The sequence below is a fragment of the Parus major genome, chromosome 6 (genome assembly GCF_001522545.3).
Source record: "Parus major isolate Abel chromosome 6, Parus_major1.1, whole genome shotgun sequence".
Lineage (NCBI taxonomy): Eukaryota > Metazoa > Chordata > Aves > Passeriformes > Paridae > Parus > Parus major.
Window position 1 is genome coordinate 33017038 of NC_031775.1, and position 7897 is coordinate 33024934.

Here is a 7897-nt window from a genome sequence, read left to right on the forward strand (position 1 = left end):
GTAATTTAGTACAAGAAAGTTAATTCAGGGGACCTCTAACCTTTAAACCACCACGTGACTATTGATTTTCAATATCGCGCTGGCCCGTGCCACCCTGAGCGTGTAGAGCAGCAGATTCCGAACAGTTTTTTCCTTATCAGTCCAGTCCCCGAGTACTTGTGCATTAAGACAACAAATACCGGTGGCTCCCGGCCTGTCACATGGTGGCCCCGCGGACGTGCTGGGCCTCTAATGAACTTGGGCTCTTGGCAAGCAGATGATGGCAAGGGGCCTCCAGCGGTGCCTTCCCGGCTCCCTGGGGCTGTGCCATGGCCGGGATGCAGGTGGCTGGTGGCAGTGGGGGGATGTGGCCTCCAAAACCCCACTGCCCTCGCCCCAAACCATCCCCGTTTCCCCTTCAATTCCATTGTGAGCGTCCGTGCCAGGCTGCTGAACCTGCTCCTCCCCACCCAAGGCGCAAATGAAGATGGAAGGAGCAGCTCTGAACCTGGATTAGTCGGTAATACCAGGACATGCTGCTTGAAACACCTTCCTCCTTCTGTAATCACCAATTAGTGCAATCAGTGCCCGGGCCGGCGTGCAGCCGGCCACGCGCGGCCTTCCCGGCCCCCATGAAGATGTGCTTCCACCCTCGCACCTAAAAAAACCAGACTTTCCCCTCCCCTCCTCTGCCTCCAGCTTTATTGATTATTGGAAATGTTACATCCCGGGGAGGAAAATGTCATTGCTTTAAATACCACCATTAACAGTTGGGAAAAGTTCTTTTTCACCCGGGCGTGCGTGATGAAGAAAAATTAAACAATGGAAAAGGCGGTGAAATAAATGGAATTTTAAAGGAAGAAAAAGAGTGGTTTGTGTGTTGATTCGACTGAGCAGGAGCTTCTCCCCCCCCCACTTAAGTAAGCGAGCACGTCTCATACTGGACTTTTTTTACTGGAACGGTGAAATATATAATGAAATCCAACAAGGAAACTGGAAAAACAGCCAAATTGGTGCAGCAAAGTGGTTAATAGGATCATTAGCCTCCTCGCTGTATTTTTTTGGACATTGTGTGCCTGTACCGTAGTCCTCGAGAGCAGATTGCAGGAACAGGCTGACAGTTACCCGCTAACTCAGCAGTGCTGGGTGCAAACTGCCATCTTCCTGTGGATTTACAGCTGCCACTTCTGCTACTTCAATTAGTTCTATAGCACACAGATGTTGCTTAAATGTTGCTGCTAATGATACTGCAATAAGCGTAAGATTCATGCCATATTTTGAGGCACGTAAATTTCTCAAGTGGCACAATTAAAGTGGAAATATTAGGTGGGGAGAACTTGGCAGTCTCTCCAACTTGGAAAGCGCACCCGCTATGCAATAATGGGTCAAAAATTCATTCAAGTTTTACTGCTGTTCAGAGTTTTAAAAGACTTTTCACAGTTGAATGCAAAGTAGTAAAAAGCAGAGTATTAGGAAATGAGAATGCTGTTGTGTTATTCAGACATGACTTTTTAATTTCAAATTGGAATCACGTGCCTGCCGCGGCCGCGAGGGCTGCGCGCTGCCCGGCCGCAGCGCCGCCGTGCAGGAGGAATAAATCAAAAGTTTTCTTTAATACTGATTTAATTGAAGGTTCGGCGTGCTGGTTGTGTTAGCGGGGGGAGGAAAAAAAAAAAAATAGAAAGGAGAAAAAATGGTTTCCTGAATCACACACAGAGACAGCATCAATCATTTCCCAAGCCAGATGTAGCCTCCAAACTGCAGCCTGACAACACATCTCCTGTTTGTGCAGCCACCAGGCAATTATTCTTTCCATTATATCTCCCAATGACAGATCTCCAAACCCAGGGCTGTAAAAATTAGAGTTTGGGCTTACACAGTTGTGTCGGGTCTTAAAAAAAAAAAAAAAAAATAAGAAAACTTATCATGGCTGCAGTGTTTATGAGCTTGTCAAAGTACATGTACATAATTTTCATCAGAATTTCTTTTACCTCATTTCCAATCCTTCAGGATTAGATTTATCAGCAGCTCTGTGCCGGCGTCCGAGCGGCTTTTCCACCTGCGAGCGGGATCCGGCGGCGGGAAGCCTGTTGGGGTGGCTCTGGTTGAGAAATGTGAAAGCTTTTCTTCCTCCTCATCTTTTCTTCCTCTTCATCTCCATCATTTATTTCATCATTTTCTTCATCTTTGTATTTTTTTAGTAATTTTCCTATTTTTAGTAATTTCATAATTTTTTCAACATTTTCCTTGTCTTCTTTTTCTTTTTAATTTTCATTGTCACCATTTATTTAATCACTTTCTTCACCATTGTTTACATTTTATTAATTTTTACCATATTTTTCTTCATCTTTATCATTTATACCATCATTCTCTCAATCATCACTTTGTTAATTTTCATTATTTTATTCATCCTCATCCTTTACCATTTCCTTCATCCTCCTTCAAATATTTCTCCTGCTCAAATACTTTTGTAATCTACTGCCTTGGCCCTCCATCAAATTTAGGTGTGATTTTCAGAACCACTGTGGCCCTTTTTGGTACATTCATCACTGCGAATTTGTCATGAGGAAGAAGCACCAGTGGCAGCACTAAACTGGGCAGCAAACCCAAAGCTGGAAATCCACACATTATTTCCATTTAATGTTTAATTTATTTGTACTGGGAAGAGATCACCAGGCTAGCACTGATTTTGACAATTCCAAAGGTATTTTAAGGATGAAGTTAAATCTTAGGAGAAGCCATCAGTAGTAATTTAAGGCTGATGAACATCAGCTCCTCACATCTAAATTACTGATTTTCTACCCCATTTCCATTTCTCTGCCTGGCTCCATCCCACTCCTGGTTTAGATTATATGATAATATTTAATTTCTTCCCAATATCCCGTCTAACTCTGCTCTCTGGCAGTCCAAAGCCATTCTTCCTTGTCCTGGCACTCCAGGCCCTTGCCCAAAATCCCTCCCCAGCTCTCCTCTATTTTTTTTCTCTTAGTGAACACAGCTATGAAAATCAAAATAGTTTTCCATTATTTCCCCTCTAAAGGAGCACCCAACACTGAGTACTTTGAGCTCTACCCTGCAGTAGCAACTGATTTTTTTTTGCAAACTAACCTAAGATGGAGAACAAAAACAAAGCACAATTTCTAAGATTGGTTTTCAGGAGAAAGGCTGCAGAGGTCTCTGAATTGTGTCGGTGGACACGGAGTCAGGACGTGGTGATGATTTTATAGAATTTACAGAAACAATGCCCTGTCCTTATAATATAATTTTTATATTATAAAAAATTAATATATAATTTTGTTCCTGTGATTCATCACAGGTTTTGTTCTCCCAGTCTATGAGCGGTCAGCTGTGATTTGTCCCCCAAAAGAGTAACTGTACCCAAAATGGAGCAGAAAAAAAAGGCAGCTTGGCTCCAAATATCACACCCAAATTATTTGTCCAAGTTGGTGCACCAATGTTGGAGTGTGTAGCACTCCATGAAGTTTCCATGGGATTATGCACTTATTTACTCACCACACGATTTAGGGGGGAGGAAATCAAATTAAATCTCTGTAGTTACCTCAGCAACCACCAGCACGGGTTGTGTTTGTGCTCCCTGATGGACAACCCGGGCCAGGGCTGGTGGAAATGCCACAGAGGGACCAGCAGGGACATGCCAAAGTGCTCCTTGAACTTCCCAGCTTTCAGCATCTGCTGGAAAGACTTTTCTTTGCATTGGCAAAGACTTCCTAACTCCATCCCACTCTGACTTTGGCAGTTTGTTTCTCCTCTCAAGTAGCCTCTGCAATCTATTATGATATATAGGCCAGTCTGATCCCCCCCTCGCTCCAGCCTATGTCCTCTTTCTATTTAGGAATTAATTATGATGCTATCTCATATAACTCATTAGTATCAATTAATTCTTCCCCTTTCATGATTTTATATAGCTAAATTAGATTGCCTCTCAGGAACTTAATAATCAGTATTGGACTCATTTAGATGTCTCTTTTTTTCCCCCTTTCTCCGCTCAGTTTCACTTGGGCAGGGTTGTGGTGGTGGGAAATGCCCCATCCCACCCAGGGGGGACAGTGCCACTGTGCCCCATCTCCAGCATTCCCACCAGCCTCACCTCACCCATAATCCTGAATTCTGGCAGGCTGTTTAAAATCATTATTTATTTATCTGGAGGCTGCAGGAGATGTTATTCTCAGTTTATCAGGGTGAATAGGAAATACCCAACTTGCACCATTTGGCCAAACCATTGTGAATTCTCTTCCCCTGAAACTCGCCACAGGGACAGGATGAGAGTGGAGGGAGATGCTCGTTTTCCTCATTCATCCTGGTGGGGTGTTAAGTTTGAAATCTCTGCGTTGCTGGAATTCACATGTCCATATTTAACTGCTTCACTGCTCACTGGCACGCTGGATCCAGTCAGGGAAAAAAAGCAAGAATATGATTGAATATATCTGGCAGGACCTGATATTCCCACTCATTTTGAATCTGATCCAGCAGCAGCCAAGGCAATTAAATAACAAGTTTTTCTCTGGCGAAATGAGTTGCAAAATGCCCCCAGCTGCATGATGTAGGAAATACACCTTGATTTTACTAATTGCTGTGCCTGTACCTCACTGGGATGGATCCAAGGCGGCTTCCCAGGATCCACATCACGTATTCCAAGGAACTGGGATGGGTTATCCCTCACCATGAGCCCGGGATGGGCCGCTGAGTGAGGGCTGAGGAGAGGGGTGGTGAAAGGTGAGCGGATTTGCCTTGTTGGAAACATCAAACATCCAACATCACCTGCCATCCACACTCCATGACTGGCTGGCAGAGAGCTCGGGCTCAGCCTCTTCCTGAGCAAAGGCCAGGCTGAGATAGGCACAGCTGAGCTTCAGTGAGACAGCAAAACTCAGCCCAAAGAGGAGAATTTCAGGAGGTCAGCAGGTGTGGTGTCACAGCTTCGCCCTCAGGGGCTGGAACTGAACTTCCCCAGCAGCTCACCCAACACCTGTGATCTCCTGTATCCCATGACCCCCGAGGAGTTGGGATTTAAAAAACAATTTAATGATTTGAAAGGCAAAAAAAAAAAGAAAAAAAAGGTGTTAGCCCTAAGTTGTTGCAGGCTGCAGCACACACAGGCCTGCCCAGGTGTGTGATGGGCTTGGAGCAGCCTGGTGTGGTGCAAGGTGTCCCTACAGGGAGTTAGAACAGGAAGAGCTTTAAGGTTCCTTCCAGACCAAACCATTCCGCAATTCTGTGATATTGCACCTCCTTCACATCACCTGGTAGCAGAAAAACACGACCCAAAGATGTCCCCCCAGTGCAGGACAAAGCTGGGCATCAGAGCTCTCCCCACACAGCTTGGGAAGAGCCTGGATGGGCTGCTGGGAATGACTGCACTGATCCCAGATTTTACCATTCCCATGTTCAGCTCCAGATCAAACAGGGCCGGTGACAGGAGGGCTCTGCTGGGAAACCGAGACACGAGGAGGTTTTAATAAGCAGCCTGAGGAGTGAAATTGCTAAATCCCAATTTGTGGGAAGATATGGGTCAAGGGAAGGAAAAGGAAGGGTGGGTTTCTGTAAAAGAAAAGACAAAAGGCTGAGGCTCATAGGATAACTTTATTTAGGGATACATTCAGATATGAACCCTTCTCCTTCTCCCATTGCTCCTCTGACATCTGGCCGCTCACCACCTTGCCCCAAACACCCACTTCAGGGGGATGGCAAGAGAAAAACAAAGAAAGGAAAAAGAAAGAGGGGGAAAAGAAGAACCCAAAACTTGACTAGAAGGACAAAAAAAAATTTTGGAGAAAACCACAAGTCTGGTTCTCTCAAAATGTATGGAAAATTCAATCTTATCCTCATCCAAAATGGTTTTCAAATATGATTTTCACTGAAAACAAGGGAAAATGTACCATCTGATCTATCTTTTATTAATTTTTCCCTGAGAATGTCAGCTCATTCTCCTAAGGGGAGATTATTCCCATTATCAACAAATTTAACTGTTTTTGTTCAAATCTAAGAGCGTTACTGAATTTGCACTTCCTTTGACTGATCAGGGAGCTCTCCCTATTATTTAATTTATTTACATTCATCTATGCAATTATATTTTGTGATCTGATTATGTGGTTTATATCTTTGTAGGGATGAGAATGCAGAATGTTGCATTTCTTTTTTATTATATGTGTTGTCAAGTTCTTTTTGGATGGAAATGAGAGTTCAGTACCACTGTGGTGAGAACAACATTAATTCCATCAGTTAACCAGACCTACCAAAACAGAGCTGGCTGCAAAATCAAGGAGCATATTCTGCACCTGAATGATAAATTTCATTAATTAATTTCACTGATAAAGTTAATATACAAAGGAGATATTATTATCTATAGTAAAAAAAATTAATAGGTGGTTTCTGATCATCACATCCTTAAGATATTAAAACCCAGCAGATCTTATCCTTTCAAGTTTATTTTTTTATTCATAGATAGGGAGAGGAAAACACATTTTCTGCTCTCCCAACTCTCAATCATGTTTTCATTTCTGAGTGAATTTGTCATTGACCTGGACCAGATGAATACATTGAAATGAAGAGGAGAAAACCACCCCAACTCTGCCATTGGTGAGATCACTGTCACCAAATTTGCCACTGCAAAAACTCTGGCTCCAGGTGCTGATCTGGGTCCTGCCAGCTCAGTCACCTGGACCATCTCGAGATGACTCCCAAAGTGTCATCTGCCTAGAGCTATTCTGCATTAAATCTGAATTATTTACAAAAGCCATTCTTTTCCTTGGGCTGGCTCCCAGGGCAGCCTCAGCACTGCTCCATGCTGGTGGGTGAAATGTCACCCTCAGCACCCTGGAGTGTCCCAGGACAGGGCTTGGAGCAGCCTGGGACGGTGGACACGGCACACCCCGCCCATGGCACTGTGGAATCCTTCAGGTCCTGTCTGCTCCAAACCATTCTGTCACCCTGAGGCATCAGAAGAATGCTAAATACACTCTCCCCATCACAGTTTGGGAGAAAAATCTCCCCCCTTGATAAAGATCCCATAGGTTCTTTTATAATACTTGGGGGCCAGCAGGAGCATAAACCTGGTAGCTGCTTTCCAGGCTAATTTAGGAAAAAGAAAACCAAATTTAAAATTATGTATTGCAGATTTCTGGTGCACATCACTAATGTAAATATAGCTAATGGCTCAACTCTGTTTATTAATTTCTGTATTTATTTATGCATTTATTATTTTTCAGCCATTCCAGTTACTTGGTCATGGCCTTTTACAACCACCAAAAGCAGAGGATTTTTGAAATCTTTATGTGCAATGCCCTGAATAGGCTGTTCCAGGACACAATTTTTTGTTTGAAGTACTGCTCTTAGTCTGTATTTTCCCTGTGCTCTGTCACTGCTCAGGGCTGAAGTGCTGAAGGATCCTGAGAAATTCCTGAGGTGGGAAAGGATGGCTTGGACCTCTGTAAAACATTATTTCAGCAGGTTTGGGGCAGTTAATACCGGTTTAGAGCTTTGAAACATCTCTGAGTTGCTTCCTAATTAAAAAAAATATCATTTATGTTTATATTTTGCTAAGTACTGATATCCTTGGGCCCCTGCTGCTCAGGCTTTAACAGCTCCAGGGATTTGTTAAGATTTGTTGAGATTTGTGAGCTCACCCATAGGCTTGGCTTCACCCCCTGGTGCCTCAGCCTCTGGCTGGTCCCTAAACACTGCTCAACCTCTGTAAAGTTTTTCAGGATGTGCTTAAGGGACGGAATAAGCGAGGAAATTGTTGAGGAGAAATCTTGGAAGTCCTTGGCAGAGATACTTGGGACACTACAGCATTTTTTGGAGTCATGACCTACTCTAAGATGAGACAGATAAACCAAAAAAGGTGGAGAAGCACCATGGACTGAACTGGTCTGTCCAAATAAACTTGTGAAATGGTTAT